The sequence below is a fragment of the Phascolarctos cinereus genome, unplaced genomic scaffold, assembly GCF_003287225.1.
Source record: "Phascolarctos cinereus isolate Bilbo 61053 unplaced genomic scaffold, phaCin_HiC Scaffold_9;HRSCAF=440, whole genome shotgun sequence".
Taxonomy (NCBI): domain Eukaryota; kingdom Metazoa; phylum Chordata; class Mammalia; order Diprotodontia; family Phascolarctidae; genus Phascolarctos; species Phascolarctos cinereus.
The window spans coordinates 11167973-11178443 of NW_027556402.1; the positions used below are offsets into that span (position 1 = coordinate 11167973).

General features: G+C 38.2%; 1 protein-coding gene across 1 annotated transcript in view; it reads right to left on the reverse strand.

Moving 5' to 3' along the window:
* Positions 1 to 669: 669 nt before the first annotated feature.
* Positions 670 to 10471, reverse strand: part of ANKRD50 (ankyrin repeat domain 50) — a 63119-nt gene continuing 53317 nt past the window's right edge. Inside the window, exon 4 of the mRNA XM_021008303.2 lies at positions 670 to 3895. The gene's annotated coding sequence lies outside the window, so the exon portion shown is untranslated. The remainder of the gene's footprint in view (positions 3896 to 10471) is intronic.

Here is a 10471-nt window from a genome sequence, read left to right on the forward strand (position 1 = left end):
ATAAAATCCATTCTAGTTCTAATGTTACAGGTCTTATGAGGCCATGGGTCTTTAGGAAGATGAAATTTAAAAAAATATGGAGCAATTTCTTAGCAATTTACATTGAGAAAATCCATAATTATAAAACTCAAAGGAAACACTTTACTAGCCTCATACTGCAGAGTGACTTTTTAAAAATACAGTTATCTATTAGTTGATGTGTTATAAGGAGGCAAGGGGGAGGGAGTAAAAAACATGATAAAAAGGGTTTAACAATTATTCAATGAGGAAAAAAAAAGCAACACTAGGCAGAAGAGAAATTATCATGGCTTGGCAGCAATCATACAAATCTTGGATTTAAAGTGACCATACCTTTTTGTCCATCAGAAGACCACATATACTTTACTTGAATTACGTGGATCCCTACAATTGTGAAATAGTGATATAGATGAACAGATAAAGCCTAGAATGAATAGAGCTCTTTAAGAAATTATTAGAAAGGCAGGAATCCTGCTTCAATTGTCTTTTTCAATAGCTATTTCTCTGTCTCTATTTTCCCATCAGTAAAATGTTTCAAAAATCAGAATTATTTTGGAATTTAAAATGCAAAATAATTTAAGCATACGTTGCAGAGAACCTCATACTTTATTCTTAAGTTGGCCTAAAAAGTGAAATGAAAACAATAAGATGTTCACTGCAAAGCAAATATATTTATTATGTACTTTCATATACATAAGGATTTTGCTTAATATAATACAAGGAATAAAATAAAAATTTTACAATGTGAAATTCAATGTACATTATAGGCTATTTACAACCCAAAGCCAGGGATAAAAGAAATTAAAAACAATAGTTTGCAAACTGAATTCGCTGAAAAGTGTGAGTGGAGGACCTTAAACATAAACAAACAACATTTGCATAGCAGAAACAATAATGAGAAAGTAATAGCTTGATCTTTTGGGTTAACAATAATACTTTCCGGAAGAACTTGGAAGAGAAAAGACTAGAGGCATTATTACTGTCCTTTGCTACTATTTTTGTTTTGATATGTTTTCCTCCAAAACCTTTCTCCGTGTGCATACAGATGTTAAATGTTTTCAATAGAGCCCTTTACAGCTTCCCCCATTATCACCTTTTAAGGAGAATGGAATGATATACAAACAAGTGGGATGACAGAGAAGCAACTACAGAGATAAGGCTTGAAATATTCAAATTTCAACAACATCAGAAAACCCTGGAACAATTATTTTAGTTTGTTTTGTAAGGTGGAATAGAGGCCCCAGTGGCCATGCCATTCAGTCACACAAATATACACGCAAAGCAGGAAATCTTCTGATACCCTTAACAGAGCAGTTCATGTCTTACTGCAAAAAGAGAATTTACACAAAACATCTGTAGGAAAACTTACTTTAGAAAATCATACCTTTCAACAGGTTTTTTTGGGTTGTTTTTAGGTTACTGACTTTATGAAGTTCCTACCAAGTTTCAAGTGTAAATAGTATGGGTATGAAAACATTCAACTCTGAAAAACAAGCCTTCGTGAAATTAATCATATTCTTTGCCCTTTGGCCACAAGGTGCATTTTTTGTAACAAATACAATAAAATTAAATAAATAGAATCCAAACAACTCAAGGTTAATAGAAAACTGGCAGCTTTTAGGGTTCTCTTTCTAAAGAAAAATACACCTAATAAGCAGTGCTCCACCTTCTAAAACATTATAAATGTACTAAGCTTGAGGAGTGAGTCAAGTCTGTGCTAATACTAGTATGTGTTCATATTTACTTAAGGAACCATTAACACTCTTAAGGCTATTTTGCAAGAGTTTTGTTTATTTTATAAATGTCCCATAGGGACAAGAAATTCAGTACTTGAAACATTCACATTAGAGTTATCAATACTGCCATGTCACCTTAACAAATTTTAAAACTTATCTTGCATTTCTGATTTTTAAAGATTTATAACTGATGTCATAAGTTAAACAAAATGAGCTGCACTGATTTAAAAATGAATTTTAAAATAAGATTCAAATGGAAATAGTAACCAATTAAACCCTTCCATGGTCTTGAATATTCAACATGTCACATGTCACATGTCCATGTATGAAGATGACCCTGCTGATCTCTGGTGACAGATTTGTGCTAGCTCATCCATACTCTTGCCTGTCCGTTCAGTGGCCAAGAAACAGTGCACATCTTGACAAATGGAAAGCCAAAGGTTGAAACCTGTGGTCACAAAAGCGTTTCTTTGTGCAAGGCTAACTAGCCCATACCAGGATCTAAGTCACGCACCTGGCTTTAACCACGACAGTGTTCTAACTAGTTAAGCTAAACGTCACCAAGAAAAATATACATACACGCATCAGTTAGCTCGATTGGTTTAAGGTACTGATACTCAATAAGTCAACGTTATAGGTTTTAAATTCACAAGGCCCGATTACCTTTCTTTTATTTCGTAATCATACAGTGATCTTGGCAGCTGTCTCAGCAATGGATAGAGAAATGGGAAGAGTTTATGGAAATGTATCATCACTACTAGCCAAAGAACTGACACACAGCCCTGATGCTGGTCAGTCTGCAATATTCTCCACGAAGGATGGCATACGTGACATTCATCTCAACAAGGCCTAGTAAAGGGAGCCTGGAATTGGAGTCAGGAATATCTAGCTTCTAATTCTGCCTCAGACACCTAACTAACAGCGTGACCTACAGCAAGTCACTTAACCTCTGTGGGCCCCCGGTTCCTCCTCTGGAGATGACAGATTGAACTTAATGAACTGTAAGGTTGCTTCCCCTCTAATTCTATGATACTATGATTTCAAAAATACTCACTCAACCATTTAAAAGTCAATACAAAAAAAAATGTTTTTATGAAGCTATTTGGTTGTATGCTGAATTATAGGATAGAAACAGCTGAGATGCATGACTTCAGAATAAAATTGTGGAGAAATATTATTTAATTTGGAAAGAATAAATAAGATAGTGGTCAATGAACTGTCTGTTTGAGCAAGAAGTGTCGTTTCCATTTTCTAGATAGACGCCTTTCGCATTACATACAGACACCTGAAGCATGGATGTGGCCCTGAGAATTTTCGTGCCTTAAGAAGAATGGTATACATCATTGGGAGTGGAATGACCAGAGGAAGACTAAAGGGCGGCCTAATGAATGAAGTAGCACCCTCATCTGCTTGCTTTTTTGTTTTCTGATGCCCTTAAACATAGATGAGAGGAACTATCAGGGCAAATTCATACTTAATTATTTAAAACAGTTCCTTTGATTGCTTAAGAATAATTAAATAACTCCTTATCAATGATTTTTTTTCTTTTTTCCTTTTTCTTTACCTACCCTGTGGCATTGAAGTGTAATCTTGCTTTTATCCAACGAGCATTAAAGTACAGAGAACATGAGGTGGCTTATCAAATAATGAAAAATTTGCTTTTCTTGAAAAAAAAAGTTAATGACACAAGAAATAAACCACACACTACAACAATGCAAATGTTATTTGATCTGTTTGTCTAGTTTCTTTTGCCACAAAAAGGAAAATAAATACAAGGAACACTTGACTGTGGCACATGCACATATGTCAAATCTTCTTGAACTATTAACTCAAAATTGCTTACTCAAATTTTTTTTTAGCTTGTGTCAGGGAAATGCAGTCAATATGTATCTGCATTTAAGAAAAAAAGTGCTTATTCTGTGTAGTGAATACAAAGTACACAAAATAAAATTCTGAAGCACAGAGGATTACACTGAGAAGGCAGCCTTAAAATGTAGGCACGTTACAGTAATGAAGGTAACTGTACTGCAGAGATCACAGTCTTCATTTCTCCTGCCGTTCAACAGGCATTATATGCGTTTGTCCCAGGCAGCCGATGAACCATGCTAGTGACAAATGTCTCTGTTTCACAGAAATGGGAACTAGTGCAAACATTAAAAAAAAAAGTACAGATAATTAATTTTGGTATTTAAAAAAGTACATTAATATTTTAATATCACACAAGCATAATATTTGTTATTATCACGAAAGCAAAAACAGGGCTAGACAGGCATCATTGTTGAATTGGCTCCATATTAGCCCACTGACCTTTAGCAGAAACTTACATTAGGTACTCAGCTCAGTCCACAAATGTTCTGCATCTGGAAACACTGACTGCATTTGCAAAGGATTATCTGAATAGTGGTAAGAATTTATCACTGAATTTCAGCTCTGTTAAAAGCCTTGTTATAAACATTCCTTAACACTTCACCAAAGTATGAGAGAGGCCTATCTAATGCTGGAAGTCGTGAACACCCAGTCATAACAACCTTCCACTAACTCCACTAGGCAGCCCAAATTCCAATGACAGTATGAGAGGGCTTCAGCATTACAGACTGAGTAAAAGCAAGATGCAATCAGAAAGAGAAAAAAGTATAAATGTGATGGGAATAAAATATTCTTTGTAAAAGTAAATTTTTAAAGAACTATATACTAGACTCTTAATACGTGGAACGCTTGTTCTTAATGCAAACCTATGTTACAAAATCTTGCCCTCCTCCCATTACAATTAGTAAATATTCATGTGGGAGGAAAAAAAGGTTTTTATTTGGCATACTAGCTGACTTTAACCATATTTTTTTAATACACCTGAATTTCTCCCCTTTGCCAATCTATATTATCTTCCTATGCCCTCAGCCATTACATATTTTGCTCCTCTGGCTGAGCATTAGTTTTTCCTTCTACTCATAGAAATTTTTAATGGCATTTAATTTTGTCATCTTTAAGAGAAACTAGATAGCGGGAAACTAAAGACAATTTCCTTCCTAAGTTTTTTTTTTATGTTCTCTCTTTCCCTTTCTTTCTTCTCTTCCCTTGATGCTCACAGATATCCAACAAAGAAAGCTTATGCATTTTTTAATACATGGCTTGTTTTCCTACTATGAATAGAATTGTAGACCCTTTTTTTTTAATCCGTAAGAGGGTTAGATTACATGATCTCTAGAATTCCTTCCAGTTCTAATATGCCATATATCCTAAAACTATAAATTGTAGGAATAAAATTCAATTGAAGGAATACCTATGAAGTATTAACTTCATAATAGGCTTGGTCTCTCTGAAGAACATGCTTGTTTTCTGGTGAATTTCAATTTAATTCAACAAACATTTCTCAGACGACGGAGGCCTGCCTGGCACTATGTTAAGCACTGGGGATCTATAAGGCCCAAAGCAAACAGTCTATGCCTTCAAGTAATTTACGTTCTACTGCTGGGGAGGGAATGGTAGAAGGGAGACCCGGTGGTCTCTTCCTCTGAGAACCTCCATTTCAAGGAGGAGCCAGGGCCCCGTCTCAGCTCTACTCACTCTTCCACCAAGAGAACCAAACAAAGTTTGACCTTCAGATCTAACTCTTATTTGCCATTTAGTCTTACACAAGTCACTGAAAAACTCTCTGTATCTCAGTTTCCTCAACTCAATGGAGGGAATCCAGGAATGTGGCTGCTGCAAAAGTCCAAGAGAGATGTGACGAGAGGCTGAAATAAGATGGCTGTAACGTGAAAGGAGGAAATGGAAAGATGTGAGAAATGTTGTAGTGATAGAGCTGATAGTGTTTAGTAATATGCTGGATATGGGGGGTGGAGGAGGGTAAGCAGAAGAATTGAGGATGACTTTTATGCTGCAAACCTGGATGACTGAAAAACGGTGATGTCCTAGACAGAAACTGGGTGATCTAGGGGCAAAGATAATGAGTTCTGTCCTGGACATGTTGAATTAGAGATTCCTATTAGATATCTATGTGTAGATCTCCAACAGGCAGCTGGAGATAAGGGGGCCAGAGATCTGAAGTAAGGGATGGATGTGGTCTGGGACTCAGCTGCAGAGAAACAACAGTTGAGCACACAGGAGTTACTGAGGTCAAAAGAGAAAGCTCAATGAGAAACAGAGGCCCAGGACAGAGCACTGTGGTGCACCGGCACATGGGAGGTGGAATACAGAAAATCATTCTGCAAAGAAGACGCTTTCACTAGCTTTTCTTTCATGAAATATGTTGTAAAATGATCCTTCAACAATTTCAAGGAGGCAAAATCACCAACATTATCACCAATTCCACCAAAAATTCAGAACAAATTGCCAGGAGAACCCAGAAGATGCTTTAGCCAGTAAACAATTGATTTACTTGCCAAATAAATAGCAATGGCAGCCAAAGGCAACACCATACCGAATAGAAGCAAAGTGGTAAAACATCATGGAGGACAGTGGAAGACTGTGAGTTCTATTATCTCATAAGATTGCAAGAAAAGTAATGGAAGCCAAAAAAACAGAACTAGCATAAAAAAGGCTTGCCAGGAGACTCAACTAAGTTACATCATCCTAAGGGCATTCAAATCCAGAACTGGAGGAGGCCAACCAAGAGAGAGAAAATGAAATGGCTGTGTTCTCTAACAATCTCCTTTCATCATCAATGACAGTAAACCTTCACATTTGGATCTTGATACTCTAAGATCTCAATGTACCTCTCATAGGACCGTAGGAATGTCAGAGGCTAACCTGCTCACTATATAACTGAGAAAACTTGGGCTCAGGGAACTCAAGTGACTTGTCAAGGTCATACAGGTAGTACCAAACTATTTGCTGTCCTACTAAGGAAAATGAAATAGCATTTAGAAGGGGAAATGGCTAGACCAGAATGAACACCCACGGGGGAGGAAAGAATAACAAAAGGACAACCCCACAATTAACGATTATTTAGTAAATACTTGCTCTGTGCCAGATACTGTGCTAGACCCTAGGGGCACAAAGAATGAAACCATCCTTACTATATTCTAAAAGGGGAATAATATTTGTTTACAATAAGTGAATCTGTAAGTATACATAGATATAAAAAGATCAATACAAATAAATACAAACCGATGAAATACAAGGCCGTTTGAAAGGTAGGGCACTAGCAGTTACAGGCACCAGGAAAAGCTCCACATACAAGGCAGTACTTGAGCTGCATTGTCTTTTAGGCAGAAGGGAGAAAAGAACACATTCCAGGCACAGGGGAGGGCCAGTACAGAGGCAGGAAGATGAGACACGGAGTGTACTCTGAAAAACAGAAAAGGCCAACTCTCTGGGCTTCTTACAGAGTATGGGCCAGGTGGTAAAGGGCTACAAAAGCTCAACAGAAGAGTTTTTAGTTGATCCCAGAAGCAATAGGGAAGAAGTGATCAACCGGGTAGGGAAGCAACATGGTCAAACTTGAACTTAACGAAAATCACTATGGTAAAGTGTGGAAAGTGGACTGGAGGCAGAGAGACCAATCAGGAGGCCGTGGCAATAATCTAGAGGAGAAGTGATGACCATCCGAATGAATGTAGCAGCTGTGTAAGCAGAGAAGAGGGGGTGGATGCGAAACCTATTGTAGAGATAGAGATGTTACGATTTGGCAGCTGACGGGAGTCAAGACTAATGCCAATGTTACAATTCTGGAAGAATGGCAGTGCCTTGAGCAGAAACGGGGAAGTCTGGTAGAGAAAGAGTTTAGAGTTAGATATGCTGAGTGTACTGGATCTCTGAGACATCCAGTTTGAAATGTCCAATAGGCAACTGGTGACGTGACAATGAAGCTTGGGGGAGACACGGGGGCTCAATTCACAGATCTCGGAAAAAACTGCACAGCACTGACACTAAACCCATGGAAGCTGATGGGGTCAATAAGAAAGAAAGAAGGTCCAGGACAGAGCCCTGTGGTACATGGACACAGAGCAGGTAGATCACAGAAGAGGAGCCTGCAAAGGAGCCTGACAGGGAGGGTTCAGAGAGGTGGAAGAACCACGAGACAGCAATATCATGAAAACCTATAGAGAAGAGTGTATCCAGGAGGCAAAGGAAGTCAACTGTGTCAAATACTGGCAAGAGGGTCAAGGTTTAAGAAAAAAAATCAGAATGGGGAAAGTGTCACAAATGATATTAATACCCTCAAAAAGCATTCAAGAGAACACGAATAACAACTAACCCATCTAGCTATACACACATCGAGGTTATCCTGTATAAACACATGGCTTTTACAATCCACGTTGATACATAGCAAGCGCTTAATGAATTGCTGTTGTCAAGTCCTGGCCGACTCTCGGTGACTCCATTTGGGCTTTTCTTGGCAGAGATCCTACCGTGGGTCGCCACATCCTTCTCCACCTCATTTTTTACAGATGAGGAAACTGAGGCAAGCATGGTGAAGTGTCTTGCTCACGGTCACACAGCTATTAAGTGTCTGAGGCCAGATTTGAAATTGGGAAGATGAGTCTTCCTGACTCTAGGCCCAGAACTTTATCCACTCTCATTAAAAGCCACGGAGAACAAAAGAGCCTTAAAAGTTCTCCAAAAAAGAGATATTTTCTTAACCATACATGAGAATACACAGGATTCTTTGACAAATTAAGCCACAGAGAAAATTGTTCAAATGCCCTCTGGTTTTTCACCTTAAGTGAGGCAAAAAACCAGGGAGATTTATTTTGTCAAAATTTTGCCACTGACAAGGAGGATGTCTTACGTAAGGGGGAAAAAAAAAGCAATTATCTCTTAGGCAGGACACTGAGAAAAAAGATTCCTTTTAGATGGTGAGGTCCTCCAGATGCTCTTATTCTTACATTCATTTGTTCATTCATTTGAAAAACCTTTAGTAAGCACCTATGTGCCAGGCACTGTGCTAAGTAGGGAGATACAAAAAGAGGCAAAATATAGTCCCTTCCCTCAAAGAATTCACAATCTAATGGGAGAGAACACGCAACAACTATATGTGAAGCAAGCTATATACAGGATAAATAGGAAATAAAAGAGGGAAAGTACTGGACTTAAGGAGAGCTGGGAAAGGCTTCCTCTAGAAGGCAGGATTTTAGTTGGGACTTAAAGGAAGACAGGGAGGTCAGTAGTTAAAGAGTAGAGAAGGAAGAGCACTTCAGGGATGGGAAACAGCCAGAGAGCCAGTGAAAATCACCAAAGCTGAGAGATGAAGTATTCAGTTCACAGAAGAGCCAGATAAGAAGATTTCATTAAGCCTCAAAACATTACAGAGCCTTCATAATAAATACCATGATTCAGAAGGAATGGGCTAAATGATCTAGACAGGAAACACTACCTAGATGAAAAGTATATATTGTCCACAGAGTGGTAGGCTTGTATGTCTACTGTACATACATCTGGGACAGGAACTGCAGATGGACAATGATGCCCAGGAATGCATAGGTGGAAGAAAATGAATAATACTGATTCAGTGCTTCTAATGATCCAAAACTATACTGCAACATATACAGACACAGACACATATTTTTAACATATTCTCCAAGTAATGCTAGCTAGCTATTAATGACATAGTTACAACTGTCTCCAACGAATCACTGTTGTACCTGACCTAAAGAACAATGGAAAGATACATGGTGAGCACATGTAGACTGCAATATATTTTAAACAAAGACTCATATGCTATAAAGCAGTACCAGAAATACAATGAAGCAAATGTATGGCAAGAAAAGGAAGTAGCCTCGTCATGAAGTGAGAGACTAAGGAATAAAAGATGAACGGTCTAACTGCTGCAGTAGCATTTATTTCATCAAACAAAACTAGACAAAGTCCTCCAGTAAGCTGGGTAGGTCCTCTACGGGGAATCCACAGAAGAACATGGAGAAGAATCACACAGCTGAGAAGGCATCCCTAGGGATGATCAGATCTAGTTATGTGGTGACCTGCCTAGGTCACACTATTAGTAAACGTCTGAGGCAGTATTTGAACCCTGGTCTTCCAGACTCCAAGTTCAACACTCTATCCACTATACCATACTGCCTTCTAACATCTCTTGAATAAATTTTCTTCTTTCTATTCCCGATGCTTTCACCATAGTACAAGGACTTGGACATTACCAACTCCCTGCAACAGTCTAAGTGGCTTGTTTCTGGTTTCTTTCCTATCCAATTCACCCTTCAGTTGTTGCAGTGGTCTTCCATATGTACAGATCTGATCACGTCCACTCTCTACACAACATTCTTCTGACTATTCCTTCCTGCCAACCACCTATCACCTTACCCTGGAATTCAAGGTCCTGGTGCCTCCTAACCTTTCCAGCCTTACAGTACATATGACTTAGCATCTCTTATCTATCTCCTGCTTCCCCACTTCTGTGCTTTCATGGAAATCACCTTTTGTCTACATATATTATATATTTATGTATGTGTCATAACCTAGCACACCAAAATGAAAATAAATATGAATATGCCATTTTTATTTAATCTTTGGACTCACATGCTAGGAAAAATACATTAGGAAAATGTCTTTGTTCATCCAAGATGTAGGAGATAAAGTGGTACCCTAATTATATCACAGTGATACTGAATGTTTCTTTGCACTGTGGTTAAGGCATATTTACTTTCACAGGATCAGATTTGGAGATCAAGGAAGACATCAGAAACCATTGTCAAAGCCTCTAATTTTATAAATGGTGAAACAGATACCAAGAGACGAAGGGAATTGTCCAAGCAGTGAATCCA